General features: G+C 36.1%; 1 protein-coding gene across 1 annotated transcript in view; it reads left to right on the top strand.

Moving 5' to 3' along the window:
• stxbp5l (syntaxin binding protein 5L) overlaps nt 1-25119 on the top strand; it is a 261129-nt gene that overhangs the window by 93840 nt on the left and 142170 nt on the right. The window lies entirely within an intron of this gene.

Genomic DNA, 25119 nt, shown 5'->3' with positions numbered 1-25119 from the left:
TGGGGTCATGGTTTGGATGCATGACATTGTAGGGGTCATTCAGTCTGTGCAACAAGGGTCAAGTTTAAACTGCCAGCTAATTAGACACCAATGTCTGTAACATTTTACATTGATGGAGAGACGGTGGAACAAGTCAATGGTAGAAAAATGATCATTCAAGTGAACAGCAAAGACAGGTACAGTAAGTCTCCACTAGAAAAACAACCAGTAGTAGAAAAGGAACAGAGGCAGATGAGTCCTGATGCTTAAAGAGGCAAGTGCTAAGAATGGAGGAATCTAACATATGTTTGATGGAATGCACCTATGTAAAATCCAGAATTGTGATACTGTATATACTGATGCCAGCTGCTGAGCCTGTATGTGCACATTTACAGGAGCAGAGGCCAATAGAGAGGCAATAGCAGAAGGTAGAGCATGACAAATAGAGCTTTGTGCCAGAGGCCAACACTGTGCCAGCAGAATACCAGTTAGGGATGCAAAAGAGTGGAATGGAAGTCTGTTGTTTGAGCCCCTGGAAGGACACCTGCGTTCAGAACAGAAGCCAAATTGCAGGTGTCACAGCTGTCAAGCATTCTTAGTGCTTCAATTAGAAATCTGCTAATTACCCATGTTGCTCATTTTAAGGTTGGATTGGTAAGTTTAGTCAACTAGTTTATTCTGGTTATTGCTATTGCAAAGTGTTTCTTAACTCAGAATTCAGGTATAAAGTTTGGTTTGGTAGGATTTTGTAATTGGATTGGATCAGTTTTAGGAGTCTGGAACAAGCTATCTAGCAAAATACTTCCAGTTCCTTCAAGAAACGACTGATTGAGATCCTTGGATCAAGTAACTGCCAAGTACCAAAAAAAGGGCCAAAAGGCCACCTCTTATTTGTAACCATTCTTATTATTATATTGCCTACATTTAGTTGCATAATGTGGCCAATTATCTTCCTGTCTGATAATAAGAAACAGCTGTTACCAGAAAAGAGCTTTTTGTCTATAACACAAGCAGTATTTAAATGTCAAATTAAACAAGTTTTTCTTCAGAGTTTATCCTGTTAAATTGCAAAATGTACACAGGTTTCATGATGTTGACACTGAACGACTTAATGAAAGCATGTTCACAATCATTGAATCATTGAATCCTAAAACATTCCTTTCAAGTGTCTGTAACCGTCCCAGCTAAAGAAGCAGCATTATTGATTTAAAAATAATGATCTGGGTTTTATGTCATGACTGTTTTTGTATTTTGAAGAAGAAAACATTTTTACTAATGTACAGTATGTTACAAAAAGATAGTTTGGAGTGATATGCATATTTTTATTAAGTGAGGTGTAGCTACAAATCTGATGGTAGTGATGTTTTAAGGCTGTTGTAAGGCCGATTGAGGGAAATATATGCACAAAATGAAATAAATTTATCAAAGTTCGTATTACAGTGTAAAGATCAGTTAAACATGCAAAGAGTTGTTGATTTGTTAGCTATAAAACAACAGATTTACTTTAAAGGTGAAATGCTACTTACAGTATGTCAAAATGAAAAGTGAAACTATGTTTTTGTACTATTGTGAACAATTAAAAAATCATGTCAGAAATCACATCTTATCTTATTGATCTTTCATTTCACACAGCATATGACCACAAAACAGTTCATTCTTTTGCTTTAGTACTTGCCTTGTGGAAAGGCAGAATTTGTTTTAGTATGGCTTGATGACTTGGAGGAGGATTTTGATTGAATGGTTTGAACTACCGGTCATGAAGTCCAACACAAATAAGCCGATATTTTACGATTTTCCAAAGACAACTTTTGTAAGGCAAATCAAGATTTGTTGAAAGAGATTTAAAGTATTGGAAATGAACGTCCAAAATTTGTTGACTGCTGGATTTCAGTAGCCAAGCTTCTGGATTGATTAACACCACAGGCTGCAATGGAAGATGGCAGGAAAACATACAGCAGAAGACGAACATGCAATGATTTCCAATAAAAGGGACAATGATTACACATTATTATACTTTCAGAAATGTAGTAAAACTCTCAGAGAGCAGTCTGACAAGAAGAGACATGGATTTAAATGTGCGTATTATTGGGGTAACTTCCCAGCTGGGGAGAATGACAACCCATCCACAAGGACAGGGCTGTTGCAACCCCCTTGGGTGTCCTATTGGAAAGTCTCCACTTTTGCCGAGAGCAGTCTGTCAGTAACATTTACAATTCAGATTCAAAGTAATTTAAAAATTGCCATAATTTCAATTTGCTTATTCACAAAATAATCCTTTTACCTTATGTGTTTATGGGCTGAACATTTTATAATTACAATAGGGATTCCTCCCTATTATAATCAGGGTTCTGTTTACTTTGTTTGACAATCGCTGAAGTCCAAATTCTGTAACGTTTCACAGCATGCTGCTTACTGTACCCAGCCAGTCAGCTGCTTGTGTGCATATAATGTGATGTCATATAGTAATGATGTCAATATGCAACTGTCTTTACAGGCTTTAATGTGCTTTGCCATGTCTTGGCACAGGGTCGTTAGACCTCAAGCTGTCATCACATCATGTGTGAGAATGCTGGCATGTTCAGCGGGCTGTACTGTTCACTGTGTCTGAGCAGCAGCTCCCTTGACAGGTTGACAGTTTCTGCTTCTGAAGTCTGATAGAAAGGGACATGGAACTGGAAGATACAGTATACTCTGGCAAACATTGCCTTACTGACATAGTGAGTATAAAACTCAAATAGTCTCTGCTACCTTTTTATGGCCATTGGCCAAGTCCAGCATAATCTTGCCTACAGGGAGATTCACAGAGGAGTATTTTCATAATACTCTCATGTTAGAAGGTAGACAATAAGACCTTGAAAGGCACAAGCCTGTATTTTATACTGGTTATAAGCTGTCACACACTATTTAATGAATGCTCTGTTTTTTCTGCCTTTTAAATTAAAAATGTAGTGTATACATTTGTTCTATGGAGGACGTTATAGGTTTTGCAACGCTTAATGATATTTGGAACACTTAAAGCTTCTGTTTGATTACAATTCTAATATACTCAAAATGTCTTATTTATCCATTTTAGGTCATGTGGAGATGATATTGTTCCTAAAAAGAGTGTTTTTATGACAAATTGTAAATTTAGCAATTGTGGCATAACGTGGGGGCGTGTTCAGTGTGGAGGCGGAGCCCTGGATTAATGGTGATGTGTTGCCTTAGCAACCACAGCTGCCCTGGCTAATTAGGGACAAGTAGCAGCTGTGGGGGCCCTTTAAGAACACACTGAGCATCTCCCCAGAGGGTGAGCAGAGCCCCGCAAGGGGAGAACTTTCCACTGATAGTCATGGAGGGGACTGTGACAAAAGCATTGAGGCTGCATTTCTTTCTTTTTCTTTTCTCCTGTCCAGATGTGATTCACTGGGGCAGGTTGAGTTTTCTTTTGTTTTTGGCCTTACTCTCCTTATCTTCCAGTGTGGACCTCGTCAAATAGCGATAGTCCAGACTGGATACCGCTGTTCTACGTGGTTCTTTTTACCCCAGGCTGGATTCCAAGTGGTGCATTTTTTTTCCTTTTTGTTTTTCCCTTTTTTCGGTTTTCACTAACATTGGTGCCTCTGCCCCTTTAAACGGGGCGTCAGCTTTTACCGGTGTCCACCAGTCAGGACTATCCCTATTTAGCAGGGTCCATTCTGGAAGAAAAAGGGATTGAGACCAAAAACAAAAGAAAACTCAACTGGTGATTCCTCACAGCAGGACAGGAGAAAAGAAAAAAATGCAGCCTCAATGCTCTTGTCACAGTCCCCTCTGGGATTGTCGCTGGAATGTTCTCCCCTTGCGGGGCTCTGCTCGTCTTTTTGGGGAGGTGCTCAGTGTGTTCTTAAAGGGCCCCCACAGCTGCGGCTCATCCTTAAATAGCCAGGGCAGATGTGGTTTATAAGGCAACGCATCGCCCTTAATCCAGGGCTCCGCCTCCACACTAAACACGCCCCCATGTTATGCCACACAATTTAAAAAGCATATGGTGGTCTGAATCATTTTAATGGTGTGGTTCATGCCTTTAGAATGTAATCTTTAAGTTTAAGCAAGAAGGGGAAAAGAGTGCTATAAATTCAATTTCAAAATCAGTATACTGCTTTACTGTTAAAAGTGTAAAGACAGCTTTTGCTTTTTAAAATAAAATATTTTTCATTAGTAAATCAGACATTAAGAGCCATAAGGCAAAAGACAAACAGCACACATTGAAATTACCATTGCTAATTTGTTGAAAATAGCATTGTAACCACTAAACTGATAATCTATATTTGAATGTTAATGGATTTAGGATTACAGTTTTTACTACCTACGTAACCCTAGAATGGACATCAAGAAGCTCTTCCTAAAGGTATACAGGTTGTGATTGTAAGACAGAGTTTCTCTTTGGTGTGCAACTACAGGGACAAAAGGTTCACCTTAAATATCATATGATCTAATGGGACTGATTTGACTTCATAATTAACATTAGTGAGAGATCTGAGTTCAGTGTATAAGAATTCAAAAAGTGCATTATGTGCTTGATGACACAAAATATGCCAATGATCACACATACAGCACCTTCACTCAGTATTAGAATCTTCTATTCTCTTCAAGGTTCACTTTATTGTCATTCTAAACTTATACAAATGTACAAGAGAGAACGAAATATACTAGATATGCAATACACAATACACTAAAATGTCACAGAGCAACACAGAAGAAAACACACACGGGGGGGGGATGTGAGGGGCATTCAGTTAGCAGCTGTTCAGATAGTATAGGTATATAAATTTCATCATTCCTGGTTCTTGTCACTTCTTTGCACAGACAACCTGGTTAAAGGTTGGGTAAGACAGTTTTGACGAAGGCTTTGTCAATGTCAATTTCTCAAACACTTTCTCAATTCTGACTAAATAGTAATATACAAGACAGGATTAATTTCTATACATTAACATGTATTGTTCTGGAGAATAAATAAGCCTTACAATGCTTTTGATATGTAAAAAATGACATTATGATTGTCATTGTATTTTGTCTACATTTTTTTCTATTGCAAAAGAAACAGCTGCAGTGACTGACTCTTCTTCACCCCTTCCCCCTTCAAAAAGTGAAGGTGCGTTAATCATTAATGATCTAAATTTAAACCCATCTCAGTTTACAGCAGCTTGTCTTCAGGAAGCTATACCTATTCAGGTGTGTGTTAAACCACAGGAAATGAAGAATTGTAAAGCTTCTTGCTTCTTAGAGTGAATAATTAGCATTTTCTTTTTCTGTCTTTAGCCTTTTTTCAGAAAGGGCTAAAATCTATGTTTCATATTTTTTCCTCACAGAAAAATGCTTTAATGAATGCAAGGCAGCAGCACATTGTGAGACTAATACCCAACATGTATTTATCATAATGCTTGTTTCATGTCTAGCATAAATTATCTATGATACTGCTCTATGCATAGGACCATTTTCTTCACAATGCATCCACTGTGTTTGAATGGCAGAAAAACGAGAAAGGAAGTCTAGTGCAAAGGTGCATGAGAGCTGCTTGTGACAGGAATCATTGATTCTCCAGGCACCTCAGTTCACATCCTATGGCTGGACAGAACTGCTGTAATCTCAGTCGTCCCCTAAGGCACTCATCTGTCTTGATGTCAGAGTTCTTGGCACACACCAGTGTCTTTATCTACTGAGACTAGGATTTTCACTGCTGTTAACAGAAAAGCTATGTATAGGATGGACTGAAATTGTTCAATGATGCTTTTATCTTTATGAATCAAAGTTATCACTATTGGTATTATGGAGTAAAAATAAGATGTATGATACTGTATGAAGACCAATCATATTTGAGAGTGTCCTGAAGAATACTGTATATTGAGAAACATATACATTTCGCAATACATTTTTAAATTCAGTTTTTCATGTTGCAGTAGACCACTCCCGTCTTAATTGCTAGATTTGAAATTAGTGAAAGATAAGACACTCAAGCTGTTTGCTCTACTGGCACGTTGCCAGTATTTATTAAATTTAAATGGTTACTTTAATTAGACAAAGGCTGCTGCACTAGTGAAGTTATGATCACTATGATCAAAATAAGACTTATTTTGTGTATATATTATTGCTTTAAGATGAAATCCTGAACTTTGGAATGGTGGCAGGTACTGTAGCTGTTCTCTTGTAAATGCACACAAGATGTTGTTGAACTACAGTAGGAAGCAGAGGAGGATCTTGGGGAGATATTGAGCTATGTTTGAAGTGAAGACCTGGCTGTTGTCTTTTGATTCATTTTCTCTTTTATAAATTATTGCAAAGAGAGAATTTTTCAAAAAGGTGAGGTTACAAATGAAAGGGAGTCATTTGCCCCATTAGCTCATTTGCTAATTGCTAATTGACGCTACGATGTCATCCAGGCTTTTCTTGAAAAAGAGCAGGGTAGTGGCTTTAACAACTTTGCTGGGAAGCTTATTCCAGACCTCCACAACCCTCTTTTTAAAGAAGAGATTCCTATTCTCAGTTTTATATGCAGTCTCCTACTTACTACTTGTGTCCTCTAAATCATTTTTGTTGTTGATTTTAAAGAAGTGCATGTTTTTGAGGATTTTTGGTTTTGAATACTTTAAATAGCTCCCTTACCCCACTCCAGGTTACTATGATTAAATTAATAGGATAAACCAAGCACAATTAGTCTTTGTGAACTAAGTCTCCGTTGGTACTACTAGAGACATGTGCCAACACCCAAAGAAAGCTACTGAACCCAATTGCTGCATTATTGCTCATATGGTTCATTGTTGAAACAAGAGCTGTGGGTATCAGAAAATAAATGTTTCTGTAAATGAAACATGAAACATTACATGTAAATTCGTACCTAATCTAAAATATGTTGTGTGGAGACTACAGGAACTGTGGATATGCAGATACTCAGGGAGAGATTTTACATGAACAGAAAACCACCTAGGAGCAAGGACTGTGAGACTGACTAGTAGGATGATCTCAAAACCTGGTTAGGGTTTTGTTCTGTAGGTTCACAACACAGTAGGTTGGCTATGAGAAACTGAGCAATAGAGAAGAAGAGATGTTGCTCAAGTTGCTGAAGCCAAAGATGGATCACTGACCTACAGATTGAAGAGTACAGGCTATAGGCTGCCATATTGGGGTCAGCACAAAGAGAAAACTTTCTTTTCTTTCCTGAAACAGCAGATGAAATAAGATCTTGGTTTCACTGTTTATTGCCACATCTGAAACAAGATGTTAAATGGCATAATAAAGCCTTCAGATTGTGTACTTTCAACTAACGACTGATATTTATCAAGCCTGATAACATGGCAGTGCTGAGTAGCTGCTATCCTAAATGAAGGAGTTCATTTTCATATTCTCCATAGCTCACTTACAGTTTATTCTACAGCTGATACATCATCTCTATAAAGCAATGTCTTACCCTGCATAGAGAATCTTTATGAGTCAGGTGGAAGGCATCTATCCTGCACACCGCTACAAGTGCCAAGCCCCTCTTCTCCAACAGCACTGACTCATTGTCCAATCTGTGTTGATGATACCACCATTGTGGGGGAGGTACACTGAAGGGTGGTTGACTCATAATGTAAAATTGAATAATTGGATTATAATTAGCCAGAAAATGTATAATGGCACTAGAAAACCACTGTCATTTTTATAACATAGATTTAACTATTTAAAAATATTGAACTGTTAGCATTATACTTTGCCACAGAAAGCACCTATGTAGTAATAGATTTAATTTGACAGTTGATCCTCAGTAGAAAAAATAATTTTGTTCCCAATAAAAAGCAGTTACTTTAATTGCCACAGGACAAACTTTTTACATTTGTCTCTAAGGTGATAGGAGTTGAAACAGAGGTGACCATCACTGGTTCTCAAGACCCACAATCTTGTGAATTCTATAACGTCCTTCTTCACAAAATCCAGCTTCTAAAAAAAAGTTTCTGCTAAATTTATCATGTTCACCTAAATTCAGAGTCACAGACAGAGCTTTGAGGACAGCAGGGTATTAAAGATTTCCTATCAAAATGATTTCTATATTAGGGAATATACTATGTGCTTACAAGCCGTGTGCCTGTCAAAATTAAAGTTTAAGTGTCTATAAATTGATGATTTATAGTCTGCCTTGTAATCCTTGCTGAACTGTGGCTTTTCAGGTCCGAGATGTCCACCTGTGATCTCCGTTATTAAAAAGAGATTGTCTTGACTGAATAGAGTTACTGGGCAGATGGGACAAATGGATTCTCATCTCCTCACTTGTTTCACAATAAAAGCATTGTTTCTCCAAAAGATTTGTTTTATTTAACAACTTGTTCTGCTGATCTTCAGGAAAATATATATTTTTAATTTTCTTAAGCCATGTCAGATTCTTAGTGACAAAATATTAATACACAGAGCAAGTTTAAACTGCTAATTCAAGCACAGTTAGAAATCTGGAACAGGCTAACCAGACATGTCATAGAAGTCTGACATCTTTCAAGAAATAAATGGATGAAACCCTCAATTAGTTATTCTGATTAATGACAACTTGATCCATTTTAGGCCACTCTGCTCTTCCATCTTTTTTTTTTTGTTGGTGGGCTTGCACTGCAATGATCAAAGCTGCTCTTTGAGGTTACCATTTGCCTTATTTTTGCTACATCTATATACAGTATGCTAAAGTCTCAAGTTTCAAACCAAACCGTATATAATCCCCAACCTTTCAATCACTCTGAGATCAGTTATCTAACCATCTGTAAGACTGCAAGAGTCTGAGCAGAGAACTTACATTTAAAATTTGTGTCCATACACAAATCAGCTTCCTACAGGTGCAGCCAATCACTTACACTAATACCCTTGTGAGAAGGGAGATATTTTCATCTTTGAAGTTTCTCTAGGTCGTCCCCTCACAATTAAACCTCCTTTTCAGACTCCAATTCTGGCTGCCCTGTTACAGTAGTATACTTTATAGTAATTTGTTATATACAACAGTTATAGCCTAATCTTTCCACTGAAAAAAAAGTGTAGATATGTGCATGTGCAAAGCTGTGAAAGGATGACAACAAAGTGCTTAAGCTATATCGGATTGAGACACACTCAAGGTACATAAGTCTTTTAAAGCCTAAAGATTCAAAATCTTATACCGAATAAATTGTGTCATTACCACAGCAAAGCTCATCAAGAGAAAACGTTCCTCTGTGTGTTACTAAACTTATCCAAAATGAATTAATAAACAGTAAAATGTAGCTTTCCTGTTAATGTCTGCTTATTGCTGTTAATGTCCCAAGGGGATATGTGTTGCTGTGAAATGATAATCTTCCTTTGTTAGGGTTTGTTAGCCATCAAAAAAATTCACTAATACTTTCAGATCTTAGACTCTGAAGTTTGGGTCAAATCACAGGCAAATAAAAGTGATGAAATGGGCACATCTATACTTTGTGGAATAGCAGCTCCCAGGGTCACATAGTCCTTTTTAACATTATGAGTGGGGACAAGGTTCAATGTAGACCATAACTGACTTCTGAAGTTGTTTACTGTACTGTATGTACAGTAGTCACAAGAAGCGAATAATTTCAGTTACATGATAGGGCATTTGTGCATACAGTGCATTATGTTAATATAGTGACAGCATAAACAGAACATAAATGGAACGGCAAATACTGTATATAAAAATATATCTGCAAATAATATTTGCAAAGAAATGACAAGATGGGATCCTTGAGTCAATGAACTACTACCAAACAAGCTGTATTACTCAAATGACCTCCCTTCATTTGTTATCTTTCTTCTTATTATTATTGTCATCATTTTGTGTTACTAAAACAATACAAAATAAAAGCATGTCCCATTTTCTCCTGTGCCTCCAATACCTTCTCAGGTGATACAATAGCTTCATTGTATACTGTACTGTAACACAAAGTACAAGACATTGTAAAATAAATCAGAGAACTGCATTCAATTACAGTATATTCCATAGAATTGGCTCCATTCCTTTGCAGCTTTTCATATTTTTTTCCTTTATTTTTCCAGTTAAGTCAATTGTAAAAAAAACAATTGTTTGCAATGATGACCCATTTAGACGGAAGGACTTTTAATGGAACAATTTGAGTAAACAGCCTCGCTGAAGGGTACTACAGCTAACTAAAGCTATCAGACGCAATATTTGAACCTTTAATATGTTCTCATGTTCTAGATATGCAACATGGGTAAAATGTTAAGTGTCTTAATGTTTCACGTTGTTTACAGGATCACCTGTTTCATACCATTATGGGAGACTAAAAGGCATCTTTGGGATTTTTTTCTATTGGAAAAAAAAGAAAACACCAACAAATCTGAGTCCTGTTTTGAGAACTGAAACCAGGAATAAGCAATTCTCTTGGCTTCTCTTTTCTTAATGCCCTGCATGATTATGCCATACTAGAATAATTAATAATTACTATATTCAGCTATCATATATGGATCTTTATAAACAAAATTTAGTCTCTCTTGGTCACACCCCTCCTTCCTCTCTTTCTCTGTCAGTATGCTTCTAAAGTAGGAAGCTGTCCAAGTCAGACAAGATACTGAATAAAACCATTTATTGCCAAAATGCAGCATCCTGCTGGAATCACTGAATCACTGACCCAGTGCAGTCATCAAAATTGGCATTTCTGCATCACTGCTGCTCAAGTCATCTCTCATTTTTATCATATCAATAGAAAAGCAGATGTCAGGTAATAGTACCCTTCTGATGAACTGCCTCCAGGATCTCAGTTTGTTAATCTGTGTCTTATGGAATCAGGCCCTGCCTAGTCTCCAGTGCACAGTGTGTTTTCTCTCTCCATCTATAATAGCTATATACATTTCTTTTCACTGAGATGAAAGAAAGCCTGCCATCCTCATAAATTTCTTGCCATAATCGATGAGTGATTATCTCACTGACTTCTGCACATTGTTTATAATGTGATGATGCTGCCATAGAGATGTCCAACATTGACGGCATTGTCCCCCAGGCAATTACGGATGTTGAATTAAATACAAATGCAACTGGCAACCTGTACTGTAGTTATTCTGGGTTTCAAAGCACCAATACAACCAGTAGATAATCCTGTTAGGGGCAGGCTAGAAAACAAATGGTTGCAGCCCTTTAATGCTTTGACTTTTTTTTAATCACAATCTGCTAATAAGAATATGATTCATGTGCTATTATTGTAAAAGATTTGGCTTTTGTAGAATAGAGACATGTCACAAGCTTTCCCATGAACCCTTATCACAGTTCTTCCTCTCACAAGAAACGATTCCACTAAAAGGTGCAGGTCATTTCTCTGGTAGAGTGAAAGTCATCATTTATGTACCTTGACTGATGCAAGTGATGTCGTTTTTTAGTTCTACGTATATTTCGATTTTTTAAAAATTGTCTGAGTCAATATCCCGGTCAACAAATCAAAAAAGGCCTTGAGCTTATTTTAAAAAGTGGATTTTAAAAAATAAACTATAAAAGTTATAATATTTTTAGCAGGATGCCCATAAGATCTTTAACTTTTAGAAGTTGAACACTGTGTCTGTTGGTTTCTACTCCAGTTCAACTTTAAATCTCCAGTGCTAATTTGATAACTTGATAACTGATCTGCTTGCTTGTTTAGACTTTTATTTAACTTGTTTCTTCAGTCAGTCCTCACTGTCAAAAATACTCTACTTTCAGGGTACTTTTTCAGACACCTTCAATGTAGAATTTTACAGTTTCTCCTCAACTAGCTTTCCTTTATTTTGGACTAAACAGTTCATACTAGTTAATCAGGTGGGAATGACACTGTACAAGATATGCCCACAATCAGTATTTTATCCTTTTTCAAATGTTCAAAGGTACAGTTGCTTAGGTTTCACAAATACTATATGATGGTAGTTCTGAAACTCAAAAATCAATATAGGGCAATGTTTGTCTTTTTTGAGAGCTCAATGCATATTTACTGTACAAATACTATCCAGTTAGAAAACTGAAATGAATTAGCCTGTGATTAAAAACTTTGTTGGAGCAGAAACCAGAAGAGACAGTGCTCCTTCAGCACCAGGGTTGGAAACCACTGCTTTAGAACAAAGACATGCAATTCCTTCATACTAATTCTCCTTTACCTTTTTATTGCTGAAATTTGAGGCCAGCAGAAGTACTTAATTAAACCATATTTACCTTAATTGACTAAGTAATTTTTGGATAGCAATTATTTAAATACAATAGGGTTTTGACATTGGCGAAGGTTCAGTGCAATAGCCAAATAGCCAAATTTGCATATAACCAAGCCCACCCTATGTACCACAATATGTCTGGTTAAAAGACATAAGTTAACCTCCCTTATATAATAATTAAAGTACTAATACTTTGGCTTAAAATGAATTTAAATAACATTGATCAACTAGCAGAGACAACAGCAATCACAAACTTACAGTAATCAGCTAAAATAAAAAAAAACATGAATCCCTCCTCTATGTCCAGTGGATTCCTGCACTTATTCTCTCTCTGCCTCCATGATTAGCACACCCCTTTGTAATGAAACAGGAAATAAAACTGTCAGAGAGTCTGGAAAGTCATCTCCAGCCTGTTATTCCCCATGCTGCCGACACAGGGAGTGTTAGCTATACTACAAGATCAAGACCCCGGTGAGATGCAAATACTGAGTACTGGATTCTTGGGCAGGTGGGAGCAAGAGGCTCACTCACTAGCTAGATTTGTCTCACAATCCTAGTCTATTGCGCTGGTAATATTTGTAATTTGTGATTAACAACCTTTCTGGTCAGTTTCATCCCGCTCTGCTCTTCTTTCATCCAAGACTCCATTGGCCAGACCAAAACATGAATAAGTGTATATGCAAATGTTAAATTCACAAATGTTAGATTTGCAGATACTGTATTTAAGAACAAGAAGCAGGATTATGAGCATAATGGAACAGGCAAAATATCTCTGGGCCAGAGAACAAGATGACCCATTAAGAACTTAAGCTGATAACAGGAAAGTCCAATATTTGTAAATTTAATTCCTCCTTTTTCTTCTAACCAATCAGTCTTAATACAGTGGATTTAGTCCATGATGTTGTGTTTGTCATTGTTTGCTGAAAACCTACAGTATTTAAATGTAGGGAGACAAGACAGTCCAGAGGTTAAGGAAAAGAATCTTTTCCTGCATGTTATTTGGAGCAAACTGATAAGCCTTATTACGCTCTGTCCTCTGTATGAGATGTAAAACTGGGGTCCTTCTGTAACCAACAGCTGTTTATGCAAAGATCATCCATGTGGCTTTGGATAAAAGAGTACACTAAATACCTATCATTAGAATTTAATCCTAGAAAAAATTGTAACATTTGTGTGTCCTCTACCCTTGTCATGGGAACAATCAGCACAAAAGTTTGTATTGAAGAGAGTAATTAAGAGAATGGCAATTAAAAAGCAATCAAGCATCACAGGCCATTAAACTTTTGATACACTGTCTCATTATAAACAACAAAAGGCCTTGCACTATCTTACAGTCCAAGTACTCCACACCAATGTTTTTGGTTTCAGTTTTAGCTACCATAAATGTATAAAACACCAAAAGTGAATCCTGCTTTCTGTATCTATTTAGTAATATGCACCAGTTGGAAAAATAGAGGTGACCTTACCCCTTTTAATATGTATTGGTAAAAACCCAAATGAACATGGAAATTTCCTTCCATTTTCTGTAATTTATGTTTTCACACTCTTTTTGATGAAGATTAGATTCAGAGAAAATTAATACAAAGTAAGCGCTGAAGAAATTGAAAGAAACTCAAATACATGCAAAAACTGTGTAGTGCATTTTACTGTTCTTGTATAGAAAAGCATATAAAAGTAATTTACCATATTTCATAAAAAGTGCCTCTGATTTTATTGTTTAAATACATGTGCTATATTGATATTTTTGTAAATGCTTGTTAGGAGCCTCACAGTTTTTTAGGCATTGTTTTGAAAACCATTTGCACCATTAAATTGTACTTTGAGATTCTATCTGGCAGGCATGTGTAAAAAGTACTGACACTTTCTCTGAGGATAATTAAACTCAATGGGCCATTAGAGTTAAGATGGGACAAGAATAAATAAAATTTCCTTGCCTTTCAAATGCAGTTTTACAGAATTGTATTAGCAGCTCAATCAATATGACTGAATATTAATCATTTTGACACAGACAGCTAGTTGTGTCAAATGCCCAAGATTGCATTAAATCCACAAAATATGGAGTACTATATTTAACATAGATATATAATGATTATATTGTGATTATAAAATTATTATATATTTATAAAAGGGAAGGTTAATATCGCTTGTAGGGCGGATCCAACCAGTACTAAAGCTCCCTCCATAAACAGATACTCACAGATGAACATCCTCCAATTTCCATCTTCTACACAAAAGCATCACTCAGAGATGTTTTTTAAGGACTTTCAAATAAAAATAAAAAAGCAAACTTTCTTCATATAGTACAGCTCTGATTATGGTACTTTTTCATAGTTTAGGGTACCTGGACCATATCTAGTTTAAATACCAATCATGGCACAAGCGTTTGACGAAGAGGAAGATGAAGGACGAAGATGACTGTCTTCCTGTCAGTTCTCACTTCCCCTCTTCTGTATTTCTGTTCTCACTGTAATTAATTCTATGGTTAATTTCTTTGGAGCCTAGCTTAATGACCTCACTAGGAAAGGCCGGATAATATTCAACCAGTTATTCTTTCGTTTTGCTGTTTTAATGATCTAACAGTGAATTCGTTTCACCTAAGTTGAATATTAGCTCTCCTTTTTTAAACAATGGTACACCTCTTGTTCTGTTTATGTCTCATGGCCCAATATCAAAATAATACGCATTGTTTCAGACTTTCAGAATAGAGTAATAAAGCAAGCCTTGCATAAACTCACCTGCCATCCCTGCCATTATAATATGTGTAAATCCATTACAAACATGAGCAAGAAACAATGATGTAGAGTATGCACCCCAATGAGGTAGCATGCTTTGACAGTTTAATTTGTGATAATGACATTTGACTAAAGCAATAATAAACACTTCTGGGTCAACCAAGCATGAAAATTACCTCTGCAAATTAATATTAGATAACAAAGAAAGTTAGGGATTAGAATAGCAAATCTCATTCCTACACCTGATAATTTTATTCAAAAGAATGGTTGATGTGGGGTAAAGTAGGAGATTAAAAACAGCATACACATTTTCCCCTTTGAATAAATACATAAATACAAATATATACAATTATTTTAAAATATTTTTTTCTTTATAAACAGCGGCATATGTCATGAAGTGGTCAGATTTTATTTCACAGAAATTTCAAACTTTTACAGTCTTATATACTTACATAGACTTATACAGTCTTATATACTTATATACAGTCGTGTTTCCTTTTGGATTTTGAGCTTGAAAACTTCTAAATAAACATGTATTGTAGTTTAACTCATAGAGTCTGTTTGCACCTAATATTTGTACAGTTAATAAGAGTCTCTTTTCCTCAAACATGCTGGTGCTTTATTTCCATAAGTGTCATCTGGTTATCATTTCCTTGAGTTTTAAGAACTGAGTAAAGTTATTTTGTCAATCACTTGCAACATCCCATACATTCTAACTCCATAGTAATTACTTTTGTGAAGTATGTCTGCTCCTGTGGTTGAATCAACAAGGATTGATTCAACTGCAGACTGGGACCAGGATACCTCAAATGGCACCTCTGGCCTACGGTGGTCATTAGCTGACTGGGGTCCACTCTGCTGTTGGTGCAACAGCAACTCCAGTGACTTGCTGGGTGCCTGCAGACTTTCAGTGAGGACAGTGACAGACATGCTATTCCTCCAGCTGGTGTTACTGTCTGGTGTTGTGGATCTTGTCACTTATCAAAACTAGAATGGCAGTGACACCTGGGCTTCAGAATCTCACTCTGCCCATGTACTGTATGTGCCATTGATGGAGAGCTGAATTGCAAAACTACTGGTGGTACTAAATTCAGAAATTATAACAGAAGAATGTATAGCCCTGTTAGATTTTATTCCAGAGAAAAACTTGTGCTGCTGTCCCAATATTTCTTCTTAACTTATGCCTGTCTTCAAAATGATTACTGTACATGACTTCATAAGAACATAAGAAAGGATAGAAACCAGGAAAGGCCATTCTGCCCATCTGATTTGTTTGATTGGTTCGTAGCTAATTGAGCAGCTATTTCCAAATATTTCAATAAGCCATTTCTTGAAGATACCAGAGTATGAGCTTCAACAACAGCTTGTTCTGTTGTAGGCAGCATGGTCCAGATCCCCACAAACCTTTGTATAGAAGCGTACATCCTGTTCTCTGTTTTAAATGCTCTTCCCATTTGAGACTTCTGGTTTGTGTTTCACTGTTTATTTAGAAATGCACTGTTTTTTTTTCAGTGCCTTTTACTATTCTGAATAATTGAACAAGGTCCCCCTGACTGATTCCCGAGCAGCAATATGTTTTTATGCAATGTGGCAACTGAAATTGAAAATGGGTTTTGAAATGAGTACGTACTAGTCTCTTGACTAATGTTTACACTAATTTGCCTCTGTATATAATAGCCCCATTTGGTTTAATCATTTGATTGCTTATTCAGAATTTCTAAAAAACTCATAATAATATAAGCAGAATGGCAACTTTGCATTGCCAAGACTAGGCTACTAGAGAATTAGTGTGTTGAAGGGTTGTGGGAGTGTGGATCAAGGTACCCAGTCATGTAGTTGAAGCCAGTGCCTTGGCTTTCTTCAAGACATGGCTGGCTTAGATCCTTAGATCAAAAACCTCCTAACTACCAAACAAACTAGATGGGTTGAATAGCATCACCTCACAAAATACAGCTTCCTTTTCTGAATTAGCGAGAAGAAATGTTGCAGTTTACTCCAATATAATTTACAATTATGTGTAACATGATATAGAAAGAGCTCATGAGCTTCTTCCGTATCATGGCACATAGAAGTAATTTACTGTATCACCTCTAGGACCTGGAGAATGTGAGACATCTGTTTTTGTTTACTGTTGAATTTCTGTTGCGTTTTCTTCTTTCTGGTCAATCATTGCCATACCTGCAGCACCGTTGCCAATGACCACTGAGAAATCTACTCAAGTACTGGTCACAGAAGCTTGCTGCGAACACTCTTACTGCTAAAGATTATTATCTCTCCCCCTTTGACATTCCTCTTATAACAGTTCAACAATTTCTGCTCTGTTTTCTAAATGAAAATACCACATTTATTCTATTCATTCTCATGGAGTTCTCTTAACGTAGTTTTAAAATCCCTTTGCATTGTTTCCTAAAATCTGCAATACATGACTTTATAGCTAACTTTGCTGTGTTTATATGGTTGTTTTCCTCACAGTACTGTATATGAAATTATATTCATTTGTATTAATTGGGTTGCTAATTTTTTTATGGAAGTGCTCTGATCTCACCATTTAACACAGAAAAGCTATTTCACAGTTGGATTATATTTGTATAATATTTATAAATAAACTAACACTGTACTTAAATCGAAGGATTAAGATTAAGATTTTGTCCCATTTTTATTAATTCACTTTATTGTCTTACTAGCAGTGCAGTATGATGTTGATTTTTTATAACAATTTACATAGAATGAATCATTTAAATGCAATGAATAAGATTTTGAAACACTTTTCAGAAATCGTGTGTGTTTATTAAAGCAAGGTACAAAATTGTTGCTTGCAATAAACAAACTAAAAATAATCATTTTACATGTTCACCTAATTGACTGTTATGCTTTAAATATGTATGATTAAATATTAAACTTAATAACTATAATATAAAATAACTGTTGCCTAAGGTACAGATTAAATTACTTTGACTCAAGTTCAAATTACGAAACATTTATAAGTACTAATGTGCCAAGTTTATTTAGAAATCAATGGTACTGATTGATGTCTTTGAGCCTTTGTGCTGTTGCAGCATTCTGAATGCTTACAGTCTAATTCTCCTTCTACACATTTTTTGCAAGGTATTTTACCCAAGTGATATTTCTTTTTGACAAACTGGCAGTTCTTCTCCATTCCACTACTCCAAAGAGTTTAATTAAAAAAAAAATAATACTGCTAACTGTTTTTAATCATGTCAGAGATATGGTGCAAGTCCACTGTTTTATTAATTCAGTTATATTTCTGATTTTTCAATGCTTTGAGCTAAGATGCTTTCCTCTGTTAAAACTTTCAACTAATGTGAAAGTTTGCTGTTTTCTCTATTGCTAGCATGTTACTGAAAAATGTACAAATTCATTTATAACACCTTTGGGTGACATTAGTGATGCAGCTTTGGCAAAATGTTAAATTGGGTTTTTATTTTAGCTGGTTGACAGTGTAGACTTTTGTGATATGCACCTTTTTTTCTTTTTAAGTTTTTGACCTTTCTGCTAGGGAGGGGCATTAGCATTTTTGACTTTGTGTTATGATATTATGAGATGCAACAAAAAGAGAAGTTCCCAGTTGAGTGGGCAACCAGTTGTGATTTGAGACAGGGGTTGTGTCTAGTTAAACAGCAAGCTGAAAGATTAATTTTTGTCACTATTATTTTGTCTCTCCATTCTTGCTTAGTAACGACTGTGTGCACAGTATCTACAGTATATAAGACATTGTTCCTCTGTGATATAGATGTGGATTCTGAAACCCATTATTCATGTTTATGTTGGCTCAATTTTTTACCAAATACAGTATGTTGTTTAGATTTGCTATGAAGGGATGTTTTGCTGTTTTTTTAAGGATATAGTTTTATCTAAAACAGCACGATTTCTATAGAGTTGTTAATAATCATTGCAATTTGGCATCCTCCTTTCCTGTAGAAAACAGAATAAATGCTGATTTAAATGTATTACAAAGGATCTTTGGGATTTCTGTTCTTAGGGAATGGTGAACCATTTTGAAAACCAACATTAAAGGTAGTTCTTGATATAATTAATCACATTGAAGAAATTGTGTGATTCACATTATGTAGTTATTTTGATGAATGTGATTTTCTCATGTTGCAGGACCTGAAATTTCAATATGTATAGAGTGTCTAGATTTTTTTTTCGATTTCTTACTTTTATCTATGTTTCTCAAAACATCCACTGAGAATCAAGGTTGTCTACACAACTGATGCACTACTTGATGGATTTCAGGAACAAGACAAAAGGATGGCTTGCTATTTTTATGTTCTAGTCTTTATGTGAACCTTTAGCAGCAGCTATTAGTTTGAAGAGAAATTAGAATTTTTGCAGTGAAGATAGTTCCTGAGAAAATATGTAGGGATATATATATATTATCCATACAGTATATAATGTTATATTATCCAAAATAATATCCAAAAATACCTACTGTGCAGCTGTTCACTTCTCTGTGAAATTTCGTACTAAGTTGCTTTGTCTAGATTTTATCCAGGAGGCACTATGTGCATCTTTTATACAGTTCCTGGGACAGTTTGAATGTTGATAAAGGTTTGAAAACACATTCCCTCTTCTTTATCCACTGTTCTAAATATTACTTGCTTTAGCCTATTATTCTTGCCAAACGGCAGCTCCTGGACTGGTAGCAGAAATGGTTCTGGCTGGACAAAGGATGCTGGTGCTACATTAAGAGTCTCCACGTTCCCTTCCCTGACATCACCGGATCCTGCTCTGTCTTGGTATTATCTGTATGAATCTAGGATAAATTGTGTCCAGGGAGAATGGTGGAGGCATAGACATCAGCAATCGCTTACTGATACTTTAATAATTTGGCTTTATTAAAGGTATATATAAACCATGGGACTCGGGAAGTTGTGGTGCTATTTTCTTCAATTTAAAAAAAAAATGTTGGATGAAAAGTGGTTTACAGAAACAAATATTTTTTTGTGTTGTTTTTCTGTGCTGTTTTCTGTAGCTTTCGGAATATCATCCTTTGATTAAAGGGGATGACTATTCTGTACAGAAAGTTTTACTGGAAGAGACAGTTGTACGCTCTTTTATTAATATACCACAGGAATGTATGTACATCTTGTAGAAATAAATATTACAGTATGTCAGGTCAATAGACAGCCCCTGTTGAGCCAATGTGCACTTCTGGAAGCACCGCATGACAAATCTCAAGTACAGTCCTTCATAGTAGGAACCTGGGGGTTTCCTAATATGCCCTGTTTCTTTCTATTGTATAAAAAAGAAAAGACTCAAATGGCATAGCTTTTAGAAAAAAATAAACACTATATTATGTATTTCATTTCATTTTATTTCTTTATGCATTGGCCATGAGTGACCTCTGGTTCCATTGTCATAAATTTCAAATCATTGCCATAGCTTTAACATCCTCCAGCTGAGATCATGGTTGTTGAAAGAAAATTAAACTAAATACATAAAATGCATAAAAGGTTTCCATCTCATTAAATTGCTGTTGCAGGATTATTACTTTGCTGGAGGTGCTGCGGGCTATGTACCTTGAACTCAGCAAGGTAAATTCATTCATGGCTCAAATTGATCATTATAACATTGCCGTGCAGGCAAGAGTATTCATTCTGACAGAGCACGTCCACAAAACTTGGCTTGCCAGTTACGCCAGAAGTTTTTGAAAAGTAAATGAAACATGCTAAATTGGTTGTCTCAGTCAAAATAAACCCTGTCATTGCTGCTGTTTTGAAAGCAAGCTCTAGAAAACCAAGAATAATAAATAGGAATTAGATTTCTTGGGGGCTGTATTTCTGGTTATCAGTATAGCAGCAACTACATTTCAGTGAAAACTTCTTGTTTTTAATTGCTCTGTTTATCATGTTTTTTAACACATTCTTTGCATATGGGTATCTCTATTTACTCACTCTTGATTTGCACCTTTTTAGTTTAACATGCCTTAAAATATATTCTATTTCTTAATTTAAGACAAATTTGTACTCACTTTAACACACTTTAAACACACACACACCTCAATATGCCACATCATGGAGTGTTTGAGACAATATATTGTGAGCTGTGCAGCTGTGCACAGGGATGAATAAGACCTCTTGGATGACAGAGACAAATGGGAGCAGTCTCTTTCTCTGAGTTCCTCCATCTCCCACTTACTAAATAATCCTGCCTTTATTGTCTTAGGTTTATCTTGTAAAAAAATCTAAAAATTATGTTTACCAATTGTATTAAATATTAACAACCAGGTAGTTCTTTCTAAATTGTACACCTACAGTACATAAACATCTTGTATTGATAAAAATATACTTGTTTTAATTTGGGAGTTCAGCTCTATGGCTGGGAGTAAACCCAGAACACACACTTCTCCACCATGTACATGCATTCTTATGGGAAATTAGTGTTTAATTGATGTGTTTTTGAGTTGAACACCATCTTTCAGGAATACATTTGCCATGTTAATCTGTCAATCTGTTTTGAAAATTCAATATACTCGCAACCTCAATATTAAAACTTTGTATAAAAATAAAACGTCAACCAATAATTTAAGCACTGTAAATGAAATATTTGATCTATTCTTTTTGAACACTGGGCTTGAAATACTGGGAGATGAAAAGGGTACTAAATATATATTAAAAAATCGTACAGTAGTGAGAGGCCAGTGTGTTTGAGTTATTGGATGGAGACATCTAGGGCACCTCATCTGTAAACATTTGTTGTATGTTGAACACCATGAGTCCAAAATGTGTTGGCCAAGCTTACAGATTTCTGCTGCAACCTAAATTTAGCAGACACCCTTTATGGGCATTTAGAAGACATCTAGGGCATCTAATCTGTAAACATTTGTTGTACCTGTATGTTGAGCACCGCTAGTAAAAAAAAAATCTGTTCGACAGAGAGAAGTTCACAGCTCTGCTGCAATTTGAAAAGAAATGCTAGGACACCCTTTTAGAGGCTTCAGATCTAAAGAGGGATAGACTGTTTGGTAGATCAAAGGCCATAGTTGCATGGAAGTGTGAGTACATGACTCATACATGTTGAATCTACATGTTCAGAGATTGCCAAGTCCATCAGCTTCTATACCTCATCTGGGCATTGACACTTTACAGGAAAAGAGCAAAGGAGAGTTTACAAAGTAGAAATCATTAAGCCCTTCTAGCACTTTTTGATTTTTAGTCACTAGGTCCAACATGAAGATTTGTTCTATAGTTCCATCTTGTGAGAAGGGGTACTTTCCCTCTATTCCCGATTTCCAAACCTTTTGAGGAATCATCCTATTTGTCTTGCAAACTATACTAATCTCTAAAATGTGAGTCAAAAATTTGAGTATATAATTTTACAAAAACAGGCAACAAGGGTTTCCGAGCATTGGACTGAGAACAGATATATGGAGAGTCGTAGAAGAAGAATGGTTCTAGTGTGCTTCACACAAACAAATGTTAAAGTCTCAGTAGAAATATAATCCTGAAAAGAAACCAAAGTTTAGGAATGTTTGGCCTAGCTGATTTAATGGAGAAATTAAGATAAAAAACAGAAGGGAAAAATGACTCTAAAAGACTTTAAAAGGAGACTAAGATTCAAATAAAGAAAATGAGATATACTGTAGGTGTACTGTGGTGGCACTGTGGCTAAAGCTCTTTGCATGTGGCTGGAAGGTTGCCAGTTCAAATCCTGCAGCTGGCAGAGGAATCCAACTCTGTTGGGCCCCTGAGCAAGGTCCTTAACCCCAACTGCTCCAGGGGGACTGTATAAATGGCTGACTCTGCACTCTGACCCCAAGCAGTACTATTACAAATAAAGCACTGTAAAGGGTGAAGCTAAAGGTTTAAAAGAAATAAATCTGTTAATTGAATATTTTGCACATTTTTGCAATAGAAAATACCAATAATATGCCCCTATTATAGAAGAACTCCATTAACACTGGGAGGATTTAACTGAATAATATTCTACAGGACCTACGATGCCTGAATCCTAATAAATCACAGGCATTGATAATGTTTTCCCAGTCATTCTTCAGGAAAAGAGGGACCTCAACTAGGTTATTTGATCTTCCACTTACTGTATAATGGGATCTGCACCCACAGACTGAAGAATTACACTTGTAACACTGATTTAAAATATCACAATATTTTAAACATCAGTGGTTTTAAATCTCTATGTATTTTCCTCCCAAAGTTATTGACAGTTGAAATATTGTGTCTCAAAAATAAGTAGGCGTTTAAATGATAAGTGAAAGTTGTAAAAACAGAACACAAAGAAACAAAATGCAAGGCGTTTGGCATCTCTAGGTTGTTTTGTTAAGACCCTATTGAAGTACCAAAAAATCAAAATCAAATGAATATCCAACTTTGCTGTTGTGCATTTCACAGTGGAATCAGAGCACCAAGAGGAAAACCTGTTAAACACAGGGAGAATATACAGACTCCTCACAGATAACATCCCAGGTCTGTATTTGAGCCTACGTCTGCAGCACTGTAAGGCTTCAATGCCAACCACTGCACCACACCATGGCACCCGCGAAAAGAGAATGTGGGGTTTATTTAATTAGGATCTAATGACAGCATACCTTATACTGATCTAAAAGAAGGGCATATGCACAAGGTTCATTACTGTGGACTCTCAAGAAAATGACTAGGCTGACTGTCATTAAAATACCAGGTTTCCCCTTACAGTATAGGCCAGCAGCCATATCACCCTGTAACTCACAACTGGTAACCCACTGAAGCTAAGCAGGTGTGAGCCTGGTCAGTACCTGGATGAGAGACCTCCTGGGAAAAACCAAGGTTGCTGCTGGAAGAGGTGTTAGGGGGGCCAGCAGGGGGTGCTCACCCTGTAGTCCATGTGGGTCCTAATGCCCCAGTATAGTGATGGGCACACTATACTGTAAACAGGCGCTGTCCTTTGGATGAGATGTAAAACCAAGGTCCTGACTCTCTGTGGTCATTAACTGTAGTAGTAACTGTGTCCTGTAGAATCAATGCTCTCCTTTAATACAACTTCAGTGTCTCATTTTGTAAAAGCTTGTATTGTCAGTGGGAGGCTCATGAAAGACACGTGGGCATCTCTGTATTGTGTATCACAGAAAAGAAGAGCCTAGGAGCCAAAACACAGGCAATTCTGGAGTATGATTCAATGTAAATTATTTTGGAAGAGGTATTATATGACATATCTATCAAACCTGGAAGAGGTACACAATTTCTCAAAGCTGTAGATACCAGAGAAAGTGTACATATCTCCTCTGAAATCAATCTGGCAAGTACATAGTTGATGGCAACATTCATATCTGCACCCAAAATATCAAGTTCAACAGTTTTGCCAGTGATAGGCCAGTCATTAAGCAGCATTTTTACCTGAAATATTAGTTTTCAAGAATGTTCATCTGCCTGATGTAAGTATACCAATTTAAAAAATATATTTTTGTAATTAACTCACCATTTGTACTATGTCGTAGAGGAGATTGCCCTGTAGTAGTATTTATTACCACTTCTGCTTAGTGAACATTGTAATTATTTCAAATAAGACTTCTATGTCTATATCAAAAAGTCTATTTTTTGTTAAGAAGAATCTTAATATTTTAGTATGTTTAATATGAAATTGATAGTTACATATTTTCCAAGAGAAAATAGAAACAATAATTATGGACATCAGAGGCAAAATTCAGTAAAACAGAAGAGCACTTTCCATATATTGCGAATGTCCTTTTCACACCCTAGTACGGCTGTGGCAATTTGTGAAACCACAAATGTTATACTATGTGCAAGAATCTGACTGGATTGTTTGATTCAATTCACTCTGTCAGACCTACTCTGTGGGATATTGTTGTGACCAGAACAGTCCTTCATCCTAACCTTAAATTTCTATTCCTGAAAAATCTGTCTTTTTCTGTATCCCTGCCATCTCAGATGAATTACATCAAAAGAGAAAAACCATAAAAGGCAGGAGAACGCTCTCTCTGCTCCATAAGAATTTATTAACTTTATCATTGTTTCTGCAAACACAAGACACAGCATAAGCACAAAGACAAAAAAGATGAAAAGATAACAAAACCGGTAGGAGGAGACAGGAGCTCCAATTCAGGGTTTCTATCCCAACATACTGTTCATATGGTCTAAAAAAGAATTACAGCTCTCAAAGGCTCAAAGTATTGGACTAGTAAAAAAAATAAATCTCATGTTGGTTCTGAGAGATTCATCTGGAAAATGTGTCTTTTTTGTGTTTCTAATTGTTTTAGTGGCTATAAAAAATGTTAACATAATTGTACAAT

This window comes from Atractosteus spatula, chromosome 4, assembly GCF_055471065.1.
Source record: "Atractosteus spatula isolate fAtrSpa1 chromosome 4, fAtrSpa1.hap1, whole genome shotgun sequence".
Classification (NCBI taxonomy): Eukaryota; Metazoa; Chordata; class Actinopteri; order Semionotiformes; family Lepisosteidae; genus Atractosteus; species Atractosteus spatula.
The sequence above is the reverse complement of the archived record's forward strand: the minus strand, read 5'-3'. Positions and strand labels throughout refer to the sequence as shown.